The 19,030-nt window shown below is 38.6% G+C and overlaps 1 long non-coding RNA gene across 1 annotated transcript in view; it reads right to left on the minus strand.

The window, feature by feature from the left end:
* Positions 1 to 19,030, minus strand: part of LOC145722694 (uncharacterized) — a 385,737-nt gene that overhangs the window by 7,816 nt on the left and 358,891 nt on the right. The window contains exon 7 of the long non-coding RNA XR_014147156.1: positions 320 to 415. This is a non-coding gene — a long non-coding RNA (uncharacterized LOC145722694). The remainder of the gene's footprint in view (positions 1 to 319; positions 416 to 19,030) is intronic.

Genomic DNA, 19,030 nt, shown 5'->3' on the forward strand with positions numbered 1-19,030 from the left:
TCTACCTCTTTATCCACCTGTCAATGGACATCTGGGCTCTTTCCATAGTTTGGCTATTATGGACATTGCTGCTATAAATATTGGGGTGCAGGTGCCCCTTCAGATCACTACATTTGTATCTTTGGGGTAAATACCCAGTAGTGCAATTGTTGGGTCATAGGGTAGCTCTATTTTTAGCTTCTTGAGGAACCTCCATACTGTTTTCCAGAGTGGTTGTACCAGCTTGCATTCCCTTGATCCCAAAACCAAACAAAGACCCCACCAAAAAGGAGAATTACAGACTAATATCCCTGATGAACATGGATGCAAAAATTCTCACCAAGATACTAGCCAATAGGATCCAACAGTACATTAAAAGGATTATTCACCGCGACCTGGTGGGATTTATTCCTGGGCTGCAAGGTTGGTTCAACATCTGCAAATCAATCAACATGAGACATCACATTAACAAAAGAAAGGACAAGAACCACAGGATCTCAGTTGATGCCAAAAAAGCATTTGACAAAATATGCATCCTTTCTTGATTAAAACTCTCCACAATGTAGGGACAGAGGGAACATACCATAATATCATAAAAGCCATATACGAAAAACCCACAGTGAATATCATTCTCAATGAGGAAAAACTGAGAGTTTCTCCCGTAAGGTCAGAAACATGACAGGGATGTCCACTCTCACCACTGTTGTACACCATAGTACTGGAAGTCCTAGCCTCAGCAATCAGACAACAAAAAGAAATAAAAGACCTCCGAATTGGCAAAGAAGTCAAACTCTCACTCTTCGCAGATGACACAATACTTTATGAGGAAAACCCAAAAGACTCCACCGCAAAATTGCTAGAACTCATACAGGAATTCAGCAGTGTAGCAGGATATAAAATCAACTCACAGAAATCAGTTGCATTTCTATACACTAACAATGAGACAGAAGAAAGAGAAATTAAGGAATTGATCCACTTACAATTGCACCCAAAACCATAAGATACCTAGGAATAAATCTAACCAAAGAGGGATAGGATCTGTACTCTAAAAACCCAATCTACTTTTAAGCCCATGTAGAGATTTTTAAAATTTTTTGATATTGTATTATTTTAGTTTTAGAACTAGTGTGTGGCTCTTTTTACGTAGTTTCTGTTTTTCTGCTGAGTTTGCTCACTCATGTTCTCATTCTGGCCAGCTTTTCCTTTAAGCCCTTGAATATACTTTTGTTTTTCACTGTTTCAACATCTTTCCATGCTAATTCCAACATCTGTCTCATCTCTCTTTTTATTGGCTGTTTCCTCTCCTATTTTGGGTCATGCTTTCCTGCTTTTTTATATATCTAGTAGTTTTGATTGTATGCACAACTTTATGGATACTACATTGTTGAGAGTTTGGCTTATATTGTCTTCATTTAAGGAGGGTGGAATACTATGGTAGATCAGCTTTATCCTGTAGAAGCTTGATTTTAGACATATCTGGATGAGTCTAGAATAACCCTCACTATAGAGGCAGAGTAGCTCTGTTCCTCAGACATGGTATTTCTGGGGTTTCTTTCATTTGAGTGGCTGAGTTGTTCCTGAGGTCTCTCCACATCTCCTTGCCAAAACTCCATTGTTTCCCAGTACCATGTCATTCTTGGAGTCCCTGTTTTGTTGACTGTCATCCAAGAGTCTTGCTTTGTGCATGCACAGCTGAATGATTGCTGAACAGTCCAGCTAACACTTCTGAAGATTTCTGGGGTTCTTTCTCTGCACAACTCTCTCCTCCTGGGACCATGTTTACACAAATCCCAACTGCCTCTATATGCCCAAATTCCAACATCTGAATTCTTCTTGCAGGCCTACCTACCATTGCTCTCTGTTAGGTCTCTGCTCCCGGATACCACAGTTTGGAAAGGGTCCCCAGGCAGAGAACTGGGCAAATGTGAAGCTCACCTTGTCCCCTCATGTTCTTCCCTTCACCTGAGGATCAGAGCCCTGTGTTGCCTGTTGCCCAAGAGAAGAGCTTCTTTATATACTTTGTTTGATAGCTATTTACAGTGGGAAGGTGAGTGTGATGCTCATTGCTCCATTATATCCAGAATTAAGGGTGTCTACCTATGAATTTTTTAGTTTTTCTTATATTTGAATTCCTGCCCCTTCTTTTATTTCCATCATTGAAATTTGTGCCATCTTACCTTTTTCGTTGGGCAGTATAATCAGGACTGACACTCACTTCAGCTGCCATCAGTTAGGGGTATGCTGGGGATGCAGATTGTTTTTAAACAAAAAAAAAATTTTTTTAAGATTTTATTTATTTGAGAGAGAGAGAGATAGTGAGAGAGAGCATGAATGGGGTGGGGGGAGGGGTGCAGAGGGAGAGGGAGAAGCAGACTCCCCACTGAGCCGGGAGCCCGATGCAGGACTTGATTCCAGGACTCCGGGATCATGACCTGAACTGAAGTCAGATGCTTTTAACCAACAAAGCCACCCAGGTGCCCCTTCCTTAGACATTATTATTTAATTGTGCTCCAAGTAACTTTCGATTGCCATTAGCTGCTTTGAGCCAGAGAGCTATTCTGAAACCACAGAAGGCTGTTCTGTCCACATACAGGCAGGTTGGCAGTGCTGGGAAATTACCAGGAACAACCACTGGACAATGACTGATAAAGTTTGTACCTAAACATCCCAGTGCCCTCGTCTTTTGGATAGAATAATTTTGAGACATGCTTACATCATTCACCAGAGTTGCTCTATGGGATTAATCTCCAACTGTCCACTCTGGTCCTTCCTCACCCCCTTGCTAGTGTTCATGGCCTAAAGAAAAATAAACCATCTCCAATCAATTCTGGTCTTAAAGTATGCTACTGGGGAACTTGAACTAAACCCATTGTATTGTGGTTAGAATAGGTATGCTACATAATACCAATTTTTCAATAGTTGTGGACAATTGTTTTATGTCCTAGCACACAAGAAAATTTTATAAATGTTGTGAGCATAAAATATTTATTCTCTAATTATGGTCCAGATATCTATAAGTTTTTATTGGATAAAGATTTATCTTGTGGTTGAGATACAGCATTTTATTTGAATGTGAGATCAATTCTTCAGTGAGATATATTTTAATCCAAATATAATGGAGATTTGCAAGTTTTTTCTTATAATTCTGTAAGTTTTACCTTTACATATCTGAAGGCTGTGTTATTATGTACATATAGATTTGGAATAGTTATATATTCCTTAGCAATTGACAAATTCTCCCTTTTTTTCTCTCCCATTAACTACTCAAAGGTACAAGTTGTCCCTTACACCATTCTAGAGGAAATCCATGTTCTAAGTGAACAAGGCAACTTAATTTGCTATCTCCCTGACTTTGCTATAAAGAGGTGGCCAGTGCAGTAACACACTGCTTTGCTTTCCTTTCTATTATTTTTTGCCACACTCTTTTAAAAAAAAAATAAACATTTTGTGTTAGAACAATTTAGATTTATGGAAAATTTATATAGTACAGAAAGTTCCCATATACCCCATGCCAGTTGCCTTTATTGTTAATACTTTACATTACCATGGTAAATTTGTTACAATTAATGAACCAATACCAAGACACTATTACTGACTGAAGTTCATATTTCATTCCGATTTCTAATACCATTTTCTGTTCCAGGATCAGCATCATTGATCATTTTACTTTTTGCTTTTGCCTATTTCAGAATGTGATATAATTGGAATTATATAGTAGTAGCCTTTTCACACTGGTTTCTTTCCCTTGGCAATATGCTTTTAAGGCTCCTCTTTGCATGTCTTTTCATGGCTTCATTTCTTTTTATTGCTGAATAATATCCCATTATATGGATATACCACAGTTATCTATTCACCAATTAAAGGACATCTTTGTTACTTCTAGTTTTGGAGGTTATGAATAAAGTTACTATAAAATTTTATGTGAAGGTTTTGTGTGGACTTAAGTTTCAAATCAGTTGGATAAACACCGAGGAGCACAAGAGCTGGAATGTACGGTAAAACTATTTTTAGCTTCGTAAGAATCTGCCAGCCTGTCTTCCAAAGTGGCTGTCCATTTTGCATTTCTACTAGCAATGAATGAGAGTTCTTGTTGTTCTGTATCCTCTCTAGCAATTAGTATTGCCAGTGTTTTTTTTTTTAAAGTATTATTTTAATTATTCTTATAGGTGTGCTTTAGATCTATTATCGTTTTAATTTGCAATTCCTTACTGACAGGTAATAACAAGACTCTTTACATATGCATATCTGTGTACCTCTTTTAATGAGGTATCTGTTCAGATCTTTAATTGGAGATTTAGATTTTTAATTTGGACTATTTTCTTATTGTTGAGCTTTAAGAATTCCTTGTAATACAGTTTTGGACACAAGTCTCCAATAGTTAATTTTATGTCACTTTGATTGGGCTATGGGATGTCAAGATATTTGGCCAAACATTTATCTGAGTGCATCTGTGAGAGCGTTTTTGGATGAGGTTAACATTTGAACTGGTAGATCTAGTAAAGCAGATTGCTCACCCTAATGTGGGTGGGCCCCATCTCAACTGAAAGCTGGTCTAAAACAAAAGGCCATCCCACCAGGAGAGGGAGATTCTCTACCCGACTGTCTTCCAGGTAGGACATCAGTCTTCTACCTTCAGATTCAAACTTGGACTAGAACTTACATCACTGGCTCTCCTGTTCCTCCGGCCTTCAGACTCAGACTGGAAGCAAACCATCAGCGATCCTGGGTCTCCAGCTTGCTGACTGAAGATCCTGGGACTTCTCTCAACTTCTCAGGCTTTATCATCCTATCATCCTATATCTCCATATATACCTCCTACTGGTTCTATTTTATAATTGGTTCTATTTTACATTGTTCCTAATATATATTATTATTAAAAGATTTAATATTATATATAATAGAATAAAAATAAATATCCTATATATATATTAATAGCATCTATAAATATAAACATATGTATATCCTATTGGTTCTGTTTTTCTGGAGAACCCAGACTAATACAAATCCTTCATCAGATATGTGTCTTGCAAATACTTCCAGTCTATGATTTGTCTTTGCATTCTTCCAACAGTGTCTTTCACATAGCAGCTTTTAAATTACAGTAAAGTTCTACTTAATCAATTTTTGTTTTCTTTCCTGGGTCATGTTTCTAGTATTGTACCTAAAAGCTCATCTCCAAACCCAAGTTCACAGATTATTCTCTCATGTTGTCTTCTACAGTCTTTATAGTTTTTCATGTTATATTGAGCTCCATGACCCATTTTGAATTAACTTTTGGGGAAGGTGTAAAGTCTGTATCTAGGTTCTTTCTCATGCAAATGGACATCCAGTTGTTGACATCCAGCATCATTGCTGAGAAGACCATCCTTTCTCCACTAGATTGCCTTTTCTCCTGGGTCAAAGATCAGTTGGTTGTATTTGTGTGTGCCTTTGGTCTGTGTTACCCATATGTTTCTCCATTCTTTCACCAACACCACGTTGCCTTTATTACTGTAACGTTATAGCAAATTTTGAAATCAGGTATCATGAGTTCTCTAACTTTGTTGTTTTTCATCAATATTTTACTTCCTTTTTTCCCCTCTCATTCTCCTGCTCCTTGTTGGTACTCACCAAATAAAAGGTTAGCACTGGAGTTTTTGCCTTGTGTTTTGCTTTCTGAAAGACCAGTGTTATAAAAATGAATGTTTATGCTCCATGCCCCTAAATTCGTATCTTGAAGCCCTAACCCCCAGTACAGCTATATTTGGAGACAAGTCCTCTATGGAAGTAACTAAGGTTAAGTGAAGTCACAGGAGTGGGACCCTGATCTGGTAGGATTAGTGTTCTTACAAGAAGAGACAACAAAGAGCTCTGTCTCTCTGTTTCTATCTCTTCCTCTTTCTCTCTCTCTATCTGTGTGTGCATGCTCTGAGGAAAAGCCATGTGAGGACACAGTAGGAAGGCAAACATCTACAAGCCAGGATAGGAGGTCTCACCAAAACCCGACCCTAACAGCTTCTTAATCTTGGACTTCTAGCCTCCAGAACTATGAGAAAATATATTTCTGTTGTTTAAGCCACCCAGCCTGGTATCTTGTTATGGCAGCCCAAATAGACTAAGGTACACAGAATAAGACAATGAGGAATTTTTGTAAAGATCAAATAGCTAGATTCTGTTTTCTTAATGCAAACTGGTAATCCTTGTCTTTCAATGATGAGATAGTTCATTTAGTCTATTCCTGACCGTTTTCATTTTTATCACTTTATGATTTCTCTCTCACATATTTTTCTTTGTTTTTTTTTCTCCTCCCAAAACAAGCTTTGGAATGATTAGTTTCCATAATTCTTTCTTTCTTTTCATTAGTTAGGAAATTATACATTTAATCTTTATGGTTTTATGGTTTACCCATTTATTTAAAAAATGCATGCCAGTCTGAACAAAGTCCAAAGTGAATAAAAATTTTACATTTCCAAATGTTACCAGTTTAGAAACTGGTAAAGTTTAGAAACTTAACTATGATTAGTAGTTCCTTTCTTAAATGTCATTTTTCTCAAAATTTTAGTCCAACTTGATTTTTATGAACACATTCTTCGTAATTATTTTCATTTTTTGTACTGTTAACATGTGTTTAGGTTTACCCTATGTTTGCCAATTGTTTTGCCCACTATTGCTTTTGGAAACCCTCTTCTTCCTTCTGGGTTCGATTTCCTTCTTTCTGAGGTAAATCCTTGAATAACTGCTTTAGTGAGAATATGTAGGCCGTAGTGCCTCTGTGTCTTCTTGTGTCTCTAAAATTGTCCTTATACTTCCACCCTTGATTGATAGTTTGTTTAGTTTATAATTCTTGCTTGACAGTTATTTTTTTCTTGGCAACATGAAGATATTATTCAACTGTACCCTGGCCTCTACTGTTGCCATGACAAGTCTATTGTCAGTAGTTTTTTATTTATCTTACTTGAAACATTTTATTGTTGGACCTAAAGATCCATGTTTTTCATCATTTATAAAATTCTCAGCCATCATCTTGTTACTATTTGACTCTTCATCATTCTTTTTCTTTTTCTTCTTAAACTTTCCACAGACATATATTAGACCTTCTCATTAACTCCCTCATGACACTGAATCTTTCTTTTGTGTTTTTAACTTTTTTTACCTTTCTCACTTACATTTTACTTAATTTCCTCAGATCTTTGTTCTGGTTTAATAACTTCAGCAGTTTCTAATATGGTCCACAAGCTGTTTGTTTATTGCTTAACTTTAAAAGTTCTATTTCATTTGTTTTAATCTTTTTTGTTGTTGTTTATTGTGTATTTTTATAGTTGATTCTTTTTATTAACTTAATTATTTGAAACAATGATTTTATATTCTCTGTTAAAATATGCTATCATATGAAATGATTGGTCTTCTAATGTAACCGGTTTTGTCTTTAGTTCCTCCCCCATTCTTGATTATTTACCTGTGAAAGCTCAGTGTGAAAGGCACTTCATCCATGGGAGCATGGACACATATGGCATGGGGTGGTGGTGTCTTCAAGTGTAATAAGCTCCCTAGAATTATCATTGGCACAGGAGCACGATGATGTTAGTTTCTCAGTTTGGGGACTCCTAAACCTTGAAGACTTCAAGGTAGTATAAATTTAAACCCCACCATTGTGCATGGAAGACCCAAAGTATAACTCTTCAGGAATTTAGGTAGAAATAGATAAACTTGCCTATTGCCTTCCTGTGTCACTGGTCACAGCTTTTTCAGTCCTGTATTTTACGGAGGCATAGACCTTCAAGGTTTCCAGCTCTGCCCTCATGGGCTTGCAGGCTTTATTCTGTTCCTCTAGCATCTTAAAATTAAAGCTCTTAGGTACTTAACCAGAAACACACTAATCCTGATCTCACACACACACTCCCACCCAGGATCAACCAACAAGTGGAACCTCACTTGGGTCTCCTGGGATTATGCCCTGCTTTCGAGATTACCTGACATGTGGGTGCATTTTTCTTACTATTCCTGGTATCTCAACCATGTAGTTTGAACAATGTTATATTTTATGTGCTTGGGGAAGGGCTTCAGGTAATTGAAGTCACATTATTTATGGAACAGGAAGCACTGAAACTCAAGTTTTCATGAATATAGAGAAACCACACCCCAATCTGGGGGCTCAAATTAAGATGTGGAATACATTAATTATATTTCATGTTCACTAGCTATATCATAGACTAATTGGAACTCCTTGCTTTTTGCCCTGAGAATGTGGGATGGGATGGAGTTTCACAGTTGTTCAAACCTCCTTTAAAGTAGCAGAAGTGTATTAATAAGACATGAAGGAAGATACCAGCAAGAAAAGACTCATCTTGAGTTGATAACACATGGGTGAAATATCTGTCTCTTCATTAGTTTATAAGCATCTTTAAGGGAGGCAAAGTGATGTATTTATCTCATAATCTGTGCAGTAGAGCATTAAACTTGCTGCATGGCAGGTGCTGAATAACTGTGGAAAGAATAAAGGAAGGAGAGGGTGAGGATGGGAGAAAGAAAGGAAAAAAAAGAGAAAGAAGGAAGGGAGGCAGGGAGGGAAGGAGGAGGCAGCTCCTACCCATCACTATAACACCTATAGCAAAAAAGAAAAGCTAACGCACTTCCAGAAATTGGGTATTTGGAGCATAAATATCGGTGTCCTTAAGAATGACTCCACATTCTTAAAGGCCAAGGCTTGCAGAGACCATCAATAATGATTAAAGATTTTAGCTGCTTACAGCAGCAATGACATAAGACTCTCCGAAGCTACATGTCTGAACTAGAGGAATTTGTGTTTTCAGTAGAGTACGATGCTTCAAAGTTTCCATGGTGTTGAGGAGCAAGCCGCCATGTCAGCAAATCTGAATACATGGTTGAGTCGAAGATTTCTGAGCTGCACCCATGTTTGGAGAGTTCTGTGTCTTCCTTTCTTAATGACCTAAACTTCCTTTTCATCCCGATACATTTCTTACAAATGCCCATGTCCCTTCTTTTGGCAAAAACTAAATTTCAGAAACAGGTAAGATGGTAGAAAGCTCTCATTTTTTTCCTGTTGTTGCAGAGACCATCAACTGCATAAATGTTTCTCTTCAAAGGGGAGGAGGTTTTATGACTGAATTTTACATTCAATAAACCTCTTTCCAGCTGAGGGGGAAAATGTTCTTCACTTGGATGGGGCAGTTTAGCCACATCCACATACAATAATGAGTGTGAAAGCACTCTGAGAGACAAATAGCCTGTCGAGTCATTACTGTATTAATGTGCTGAGCATTATACTCTGTGCTAGGAAATGGGATGATGATGGCCAGACACGGAGATGAGCATAGGCAGAAATTTGTGTAGTATATAAAGGTAGTAACCTACTCCACTCAAACTGCTCGCTCTTTGTCTTAGCCCAGGCTGGGATAACAAAATACCATAGACTGCATGGTTTATCAACAACAAAAATTTATTTCTCACAGTTTTGGATGCTGGGAAGTCTAAACTCAAGGCTCCGGCAGATTTGATATTGGTGAGAGTCCATTTCCTGGTTCCACACCATTTTCATTCCCTGTCCTCTAATGGCAAAAGGAGGCAGGAAGCTTTCTGGAACCTCTTTTTTTTTTTTTTAAGATTTTATTTATTTGACAGAGAGAGACACAGCGAGAGAGGGAACACAAGCAGGGGGAGTGGGAGAGGGAGAAGCAGGCTTCCCGCAGAGCAGGGAGCCCGATGCAGGGCTCGATCCCAGGACCCTGAGATCATGACCTGAGCCGAAGGCAGACGCTTAACGACTGAGCCACTCAGGGGCCCCCTGGAACCTCTTTTATAAGGGCACTATGCCCCTTCATGAGAACTTCACTATCATGACCTAATCACTTCTCAAAGGCTCCACCTACAAACACCATCATACTGAGGATTGGGTTTCAACATATACATTTTGGGAGGAGGCAGACATTCAGGCTCTAACACTGCCAAACATGCAAACCACTGCCCCAGAGTTTCAATGTGGGCAACTAGCAACAGTAGAAAGAACAAAGAATGCTCTGTGCTCTGAGAGGACCCCCAACAAGGAAAGATTGGCGCCACTAACCTGAGAGCCCTTGATTCTCAATCACTTCCATTCCTTTGCGGGATGAGGATGGGAGGAGTAGGGCCACCTGGTCCTAGGATTTTGGTTGCTCTTGATGTCACTTCCTGCCTTGGTGTATTTGACTGGAAGAATGAGTTTGCATAAAAGAACATGCTCTCTATTTCCCTCGTCCCACTATTCCTTCATTTCCTCATCTGCCCTACTCATCTTTCCTTGAAATGTTTTTAACATAATTTTTAAAACAGCTTTATTGGCTCCGCATCAAGGTAGCACTGTTTCTTGAAGTGTGATCCATAAACCTCTAGTGATTCCAGGGAATACAGAGTCATTTCCATAGTTTAGAAGCTAAACCATTGATAATAATATACTAGTAATGCCATACCACAGAATGTGTGGTATGCTTCTATAGTTGCTAGCATACATTTTGCTTCACATTTGGTTAAGATCACTGATGCATAGAATTGAATCATTTCTCAGCATATATGGAAAATACATGAAGGAAAAGTGATCAACATACTATTATGCCGATATTGAAAAGGCATGCTATCAGAAGAGGACATTTTAAAAGAGTTAACAAATAGTTGAAAATGATTCATGAGGGGCTATAGCAACATTTTTCTATACATGTCACCAGAGGCAAGGGAAACAAAGTCAAAAATAAACTGTTGGGACCATAACAAAATAAAAAGCTTCTGCACAGTGAAGGAAACAATCAACAAAACTAAATGGCAACCTACAGAATGGGAGAAGATACATGCAAATGACATATCTGATAAAGGGTTAGTATCCAAAATACATAAAGAACTGATACAACTCAACACCTAAAAAATGAATAATACAATTTAAAAATGGGCAGAAGACATGAACAGATATTTCCCCAGAGAAGACATACAGATGGCCAAGAGACACATGAAAAGATGCTCAACATCACCAATCATCAGGGAAATGCAAATCAAAACTCAAGACATCACCTCACACCTGTCAGAATGGCTAAAATCAACAACACAAGAAACAACAGGTGTTGGTGAGCTTGTAGGGAAAAAGCAACCCTTGTGCCCTGTTGGTGGGAATGCAAACTGGTGCAGCCACTGTGGAAAACAGTATGGAGGTTCCTCCAAAGAGTTAAAAACAGAGCTACCCTATGATCCAGCAATTGCACTACTGGGTATTTACCCAAAAATTACAGAAACACTAATTCAAAGATATACATGCATCCTGATGTTTACAGCAGCATTATCTACAACTACCAAATTATGGAAACAGCCCAAATGTCCATCAACTAATGAATGGGTAAGAAAGATATGGTACATATATACAGTGGGATATTATTCAGCAATAAAAAAGAATGAAATCTCACCATATGCAACAATGTGGATGGAGCTAGAGAGTATAATGTTAAGAGAAATACGTGAGAGAAAGACAAATACCATATGATTTCACTCATATGTAGAATTTAAGAAAAAATAAATGAGCAAAGAAAAAAGAGAGAGAGAGACAAACAAATCAAGAAACAGACTCTTAATTATAGAGAACTTACAGGTACGAGAGGGGGGGCGGGGGGCGATGAGTGAAATAGGGGTGAGAATTAAGGTGGCACTTGTCATTCTGAGCACTGAGTGATGTATGGAATTGTTGAATCACTATATTGTATACCTGAAACTAATATAACACTGTATGTTAGCTAACTGGAATTAGAATAAACACTTAATTAAAAAATAAAATACAATATAAAAAAATAAAAATAAATAAACATGTACGTCTTAAAAAAAATGATTCACAAGGTAGGTGTATTGGGATCAGGGTCAGAAGGGACCACTTACCCATGCTGCTGTGGACTCTAAAGGAGATTGCTAGAACTCCACTGTCTGTAAAGTGAATGGGTGGCAGAATATTTTCTCTTTTCTTTTTTTAAAGGTTTTACTTATTTGAGAGAGAGAGAGAGAAGGAGCATGAGCAGGGGGGTTGGCCAGAGGGAGGGAGAGAAGCAGACTCTCGGCTGAGCAGGGATGCCGATGTGGGACTCGATCCCAGGACCCTGGGATCATGACCTGAGCCGAAGGCAGACGCTTAATGACTGAGCCACCCAGGCGCCCCCAGAATAGTCTCTCATCATGATCTAATATTAAAGGAAATGAGGAAACCTGATTTTATTACATTCTGGCCTATGAGCATACATCTTTTTTTGTCCAATGAACAGAAAAAAATAGGCAGCAAGTATTAAAACCTTTCTTTTTTCCATTAAAATATGGGACACTTACTACGACATTTACTACAACTATTCCAACTCAGTCTCCTTGACGGTATTCTTCAGGGTCGAGAAGATAGCTTATGAGCACTGAGTTTTAAACCTTTAACTTACTGTACTACATGAATCCACACACCGTGAAAGGTCTCTCGGCTCAATTTAACAGATCCCTTGTGACGGAACCGGGTCAGACCTCAGTAAAGGCTGTGCTCCTCTAATGAAGCACAGAGCCTCATATGTCTCCCCAAATGAACAGAAGCAGGGAAGGAAGCAGTGATTGGAATGAAGAGAACATGGTAATAAAGTCTTTTTTGTATCTTATACTAGAAAAGGCTACACCAAACTTCTGTGGACAGCAACCCCTCTGCCGCTGGTTGTAACTCTCCTTCCTAATGCTTGGTGAAGGAAGCCACCCAGAGGTCCTTTTGGGGGAGTTACTAGGAGATGAAAAGCAAATGTCATGCTAACCTTAAAACACCAACTTCTCTGCTTTATTATTTTGAATTTACAATTCAATATATATTCATGGAATTAAATGGTCTGTTATTTACCTGAAGCTTGTTATGGGTTGAATGGTGCTCTCCCCGCAAATGCATATGCGGAAATCCTTGTCCCCAGTATCTGAGAATAGCACCTTATTTGGAAATAGGGTCATGACAGATATAATTAGTTAAATTAAGATGAGATCATACTGGAGGAGGGTGGCTCCTAATCCAATATGACTGATGTCCCAATGAAAAGGGGAAGTTTGGACACAGGCGCACACACGGGGAGAATGTCATGTGAAGATGAAGGCAGTGCTTCTGCAAGCCAAGGAAGGCCAGAGTGCTAGCAAAGCACCAGAAGCTAGGAGAGCGGAATGGAACAGATTCTCCTTCCCAGCCCTCAGCGAGAACCAGCCCTGCCAACAGGCTGATCTCAGACTTTGAAGCCTCCAGAACTGTGAGACAAACTTCTGTTGTTGAAGCCACCCAGTTTGTGGTACCTTCTTACAGCATCCCTAGCAAACCAATACAAAGCTTGAGCAGGCAGAAATTGTATTTTCCATCCTGCATTAATAAAAGTGCAGCACAGTCAGTCCACACTTCAGAATTTAGCCAGCACACAGCCTCACCTCATCAGAATCACCGCAGGGAGGAAGAGAAAGCAAGCCAAGGTGTGTGTGTGTGCAAACACATGCTCACTCTTCAGAAGAAACGGACGGCGCACTGCTTAATTGAAGCATGTTTCCAAAGAGGCGGAAGAAGGGAAATCGCATTTAAAACAAACATTTACCCCCGTTGCTAAGTAAATGCCTCACAACATTACTATAGGATCAGACATGAAAATGAAGCCAGAATTAGGCAGTAGAGTCCGATGCTGTCTATTCAGGATCTAATGATAGACAAAGAGAAATAGTTGCATTTTGTAGGATAATTGGTTGGGGATGTGCAGCAGGCATTTGAAAACCATGTCAGGACATTTTTGCATATCAGAAAACAATCTCATTAACACACTTCATGAGACACTTGTGTAGTCAAAGAATTTTAATTATCCCTGAGGCCCGGGACAAGGAGTACGATACAAACCACTTCGGTGATAGAAAAAAAAAAAAAATCTTTGTATTGCCATCAGCAGTGCCAACTTCTAATTTCATCTTCATTAATATTTCATCACTGTTTTACTGGAATAATTACTACTTTGTACTACGAGTGAAAAAGATGTGCTTATGGAAATACGAGATAGGAACAGCATACTTCTTCCATTCGACTGACAGAGTGGAATCTACCGAAACCGGGAACAGAGAGAGACAGGGTATGAAAGAAAAAAATACTGATTTCTTGTTTGTGGTTTTCAAATTTGTACAAAACCCAAAGGACAAAAAACAGCCCAAACAACAGTTAACCTCCCTAAACTTGGTCTAGCAGTTTGGCTTCATGCCATGTGCAATGAATGAGACATTATGTTCCACACAGCTGACCGAGGATTTTTTGAAATTGCTGCTCCTAGTCTGACCCCAGATTCTTGATCTGCCCTACCTGCACCCCCACGGGGACTCACGCGGCTCCAGACTCCCTCGGAGCCATTCGGACGGGACAGAGCTGCACAAGGTGTCCACCCAACCAGACCCTGACCAGCCTCATTTTCAAAAGCTGTCTGTTAGAACCAACAGAAGGCTGACTCATGGGGCCCCTGCTCCTTAACCCAACCTGTTTAGGAGCACTGTTCTGTCATTTTAATAGGTAGACCTGCAAGCAGCAAGTCCTCTGTTATGACAAGGTGAGGAGCATACAGCTCGTCTGGGATCTGATAGGCAGCACAGCCTTAGTCCTTTATAATAGTTCTTAGAAATGCTTACAGAACACTGTGTTTTGCACCTCAGTATAAAACACACTGAGTGAAGCTATGACCCAATCCACCCCAGGGCTGGGAGGCACTGAGATACTCCAGTTTTCCCAAGAAAGGCAGTCTTTCTCTCTACTTCAAACACTATAGAAGAGGCATTACAGCTAAATGGAAACGAGAGATGTCGATGAAATGTGAAGAGCTTAGGGCTCTCTTGAAAATAAGAATGGCTTGTCTTTCTAAGAGAATTCAGAGTCTCCTAGGGGAGTTTTAAACAATGCCAATATAGATTTATCTTTCACCCTTTTTGGAATATCTAAATTCAGTGCACCTTGAAAGATCTCAAAGAAACCTGTAAGACTATATGGTGCCTCATGGTTTTAGGTGTTTCCTGTTTTTATGAAATCCTTGTGGAGTTATGGAGAAAAAATTAGTTTTTCCAAATCAATCTATGAATATCTCCTATCCCACCGCTCTTCCTTTGGGTGAGTGCTCTTCCTGTAGGTGTTTTTTGCTGCTAATCCTCTTTAATTTCCTCTTTCTTCTCTGTGGTCTTGCAAAATTGCCTCTGCACTACACAAACAGCTTAATACTTTCTGCCTTCAAGCTTGCTATGTTCACATGCAAAGAGAGATCTAAGAACTCACCCCATCACTATACTGTATCTTGGTTTGCTGGACTTGTAAACGGAAGGAAGCATTTTCATGTTTATACATACACAGAAATAGTGAGGGAGAAAGAAATAGTGTAATTAAATAAGGACTTACTAAGAAGGATACATTCACAGATAGATGGAAAAATCAGCTTAATAAAGAAACAGAGCTATGTTAATTGCAACTCCAAATTTAGGTGGGGGTACAATGCCCTGATGAGTGGAAGTTAAGCTTATAAATCTCTGAAATCTCCTTCCCAATTAAAGTACAGATTTTTTTGTGTGTGATTCTGTGATTGGTTCAGCTTGACTAGAAGTGGAGAGATAGGGAAACGTCATCTCTGCTCTCATGTTTCTCCTCTTCATGAGTCTCAGTGATGACTAGTGCATGAATGAGAGCAACGGTTTTGGCCAAGTGCAGACAATCTGGAAACTGTCTTGTTGCCACCTACGTCTAGTTTTTAAATCATTTCACTCAATGGGCAAGATTTGATGAGTGTTCACAAAGGCAGCCCTTTTCCGTTCCAGCTGTGCCAGTAGCTCTCATAATCACCATCTCCTTGATTCAAACGCCATTATTAAATCATTCTTCTTGCTGCATCAGCAAACATTTATTGAACACATATTACATGCCAGATATCATTCTAGATCTTGGGTTACAGCCATGAGACATTTGACAAATGTCCCTACCTTCATAGACTTAACTTGTAGTGAGACGAGATGGACATTAGACAAGTAAGTGGATGCTGTAGGCTGTCTAATGGCTGAAGGTGCTAAGGAGAAAAATAAAGCAGGAAGGGGAATGGGCTAATGGGGGGGGTGAGTATTAAAGTTCAAGTGGAATGACAGGCAAGAATGGCTGAGAAGAAAATATCTGAGCAAAGGTCTAAAGGAGTGGGGAGGACTAGATGTGGATATTTGCAGGAAGAGGATTCCAGGCAGAGGGAATAATAAACACACAGGCTTGAACATGCACCAGACAGAATTCTTGTCAAAGCATAACATCTTCCTTGTTCTACCAAAGTAAGTATCACATAGGATAAAACTCTGCTCTAATAAGAGTAGCCAGCAACATATGTGTCCGGCACTGATACCTCAGTTCATTCCGCTCAGCCACAATTTGATGGTATAAAATGCCTTGGGATTTGGTTCATGTGTCCCATCCATTTTATGCAGCTTTCTAACTGTTTTTATGTTATACTGGTGATACAGAAACACTTCGTTGTTGGAAAGATGCAAACAAGACAAAAATTTATCCAGTAAAATGTGCAAGTTCCCCCATCCAACTTCCCCTGTTCTATTTCCCATCCACCTACTTATCTCCTCACCCCTGAAGAAAACACTGTTAATTGTTTGACATACACTCATAAGTCCTTTATCCGTGTATTTACATACATATATGTACATATGAAAACAGTTTCTTTTCAGGAATGGGACTTAACAATGTGTGGAAGATACAGCTAAGTTAATACAGAAAAATATCTATCTCATTCTTTAATGTCAGTGTGGTATTCCATGGTATAAATGTATTATAAATTATTTAAACTTCCCATTGATGGACTTTAAAAATTATTTTGATTAATATTCTGTACTCAAATCATGGAGAACATATGTGTTTTTCCAGGATAGACATCCAGAATTTGGAGAAGAATATAGGAGGGTTTAAACAAAATTTTTTCATAACATGTTTATTGAGATTTAATTCATATACTATACCATTCACCCATTTAAAGTACACAATTCAGTGGTTTTAGTATATGGTGCAGTCATTACCACAATCAATTTTAAAACACTTTCAACACCCTAAAAACAAATCTCCTATCTTTAGCTATCACTCCTCAATCCTCCCATCCTTTTCAGATGTAGGGACCCATTCATCTACTTCTGTTTCTATGAAATTGCCTATTCTGGATACTTCAGATAAATGGAATTATTCAATTTGTGGTCATTTGTACCTGGAATCTTTCACTTGGCCTAACGTTTTCAAGGTCCATCCACATTGCTGCATGCATCACTACTTCATTCCTTTTTATGGGTGAGTACTATTTCCTTGTATGGATATACTAGAGTGTATTTATCTGTTCATCACTTGATGGATATTTGGGTTGTAATTTGAGTTCTATCTCTAAGTATTCTGTTTTTCTTGGTCAGTCTAGCTATGTCAACTTCACCAATCTTTTCAAAGAACCACCTTTTTATTTTGTTGATTTTCTCCATTGTTTATATATTCTCTATGTCATCGATTTCCATTCTAATTCATTATTTCCTTCCATCCACTTGTTTTAAATGTAGCTTGCTCTTCTTTTTCCAGTGTCTTAAGGTGGATGTTTAGGTTATTGATTAGAGATATTTCTTCTTTTTTAATATAGGTATTTACAGCTAAAATTTTTTCTCTAAGTACTTCTTTAGCTGCATCCCATAAATTTTTGTGTTATATGTCTTTATTTTCATTCACCTCAATGCATTTTCTACTAATTTTTGTGATTCTTCATTGATTGATTAGTTATTTAGGAGTATGCTGTTTAACTTCCACATCCTTATGACTTTCCCAAGTTCCTCTCTGTGTTTTGATTTCTAATTTCATTCTATTATAGTTGGGGTGCATACTTTGTATGACTGCAATCCTTTTAAATTTTTTGAGGCTTCATATGTGGTTTTTAGAAACACTTTTCATCGATATTGTCAAACAGCCCTCCCAAACAAGTACATAACTTCTCATTATATGATTGTTCAAAATATCCGACGGTTTTATAGAAAACCAAAGTAAAAATAAAATATCTTTTATAATTTCCTTTCTGAATTTAGTTGATTTATCATTAAAATTAACTGAAAGCTCTAAAATGGGACTTGGATCACCCCAAGCATCCCCCATGGATGGAGAAGAGAAAAGGACATGTATGGTGATACAGGTAAGGAGGATCTAAAGTCCAGAGACACAGAGTTTGTGACAGGATATGGGGCCCAAATGTCTATCAAGGGTCACTTAGGCAATGCCATTGCAAATATCAGCACGTGATCCTGCCTCTCTGGGAAAGGCCATAGTGATCCACTTCCACTAGGGGGAGTATTTGGAAATCTTTTTCATACATCTGCCTCCTCACATCCTCACCCCCCACACTTCCTACCCACCCCCTGTTCCTGCATTATTTAATAGGATTCATAAATCTGGTCTAACAAGAGGCATCATTCAACATATTCTACCCCTAATAAAAATTCAAAAGGATAGTTCTGGAAGGGACACTTTGTGGGCAGCTTTAGACAAACAGAAATACTTACTAACCCTTGTGGAAAAAATTATAGCAGGTTACAAGAGCGAGGAAGCCAGGGTAATTTGGAAACAATGTATGTGCCTCAGGAACAGACTTAACTAATAGAAGATCCTTGACTTTGTTGGTAATCATTGCAAGAGATTTCCATAATGAAGTAGGTGAAATGCTCCCATGCTTGGAATTTTATCCAGAATTGTTTTAACATGTTGCCTTTCCTTTACTAGTATTCTAGACTCACAACACAGAGTTTCTCTACAATACTAGGAACATTTATATGGAATTCAGGATTGTTGAGGCTAATTTAGGACACCTTCCAAAGGGGTCAGTTACTGCAAGTATCAGAAGGATCTTGGTATCCACCTCACCCATACCACAGTAACATAGCCTCTAACAAAAAAGGGTTTCTATCACTTTCTGCTTAGTTGTTCGTCTACACACACACACACACACACACACACACACACACACACACATTACTTTCAGAGCTTTCCCTGAAAGCA

Source organism: Leptonychotes weddellii, chromosome 7, assembly GCF_054177405.1.
Source record: "Leptonychotes weddellii isolate Sample4059 chromosome 7, ASM5417740v2, whole genome shotgun sequence".
Classification (NCBI taxonomy): domain Eukaryota; kingdom Metazoa; phylum Chordata; class Mammalia; order Carnivora; family Phocidae; genus Leptonychotes; species Leptonychotes weddellii.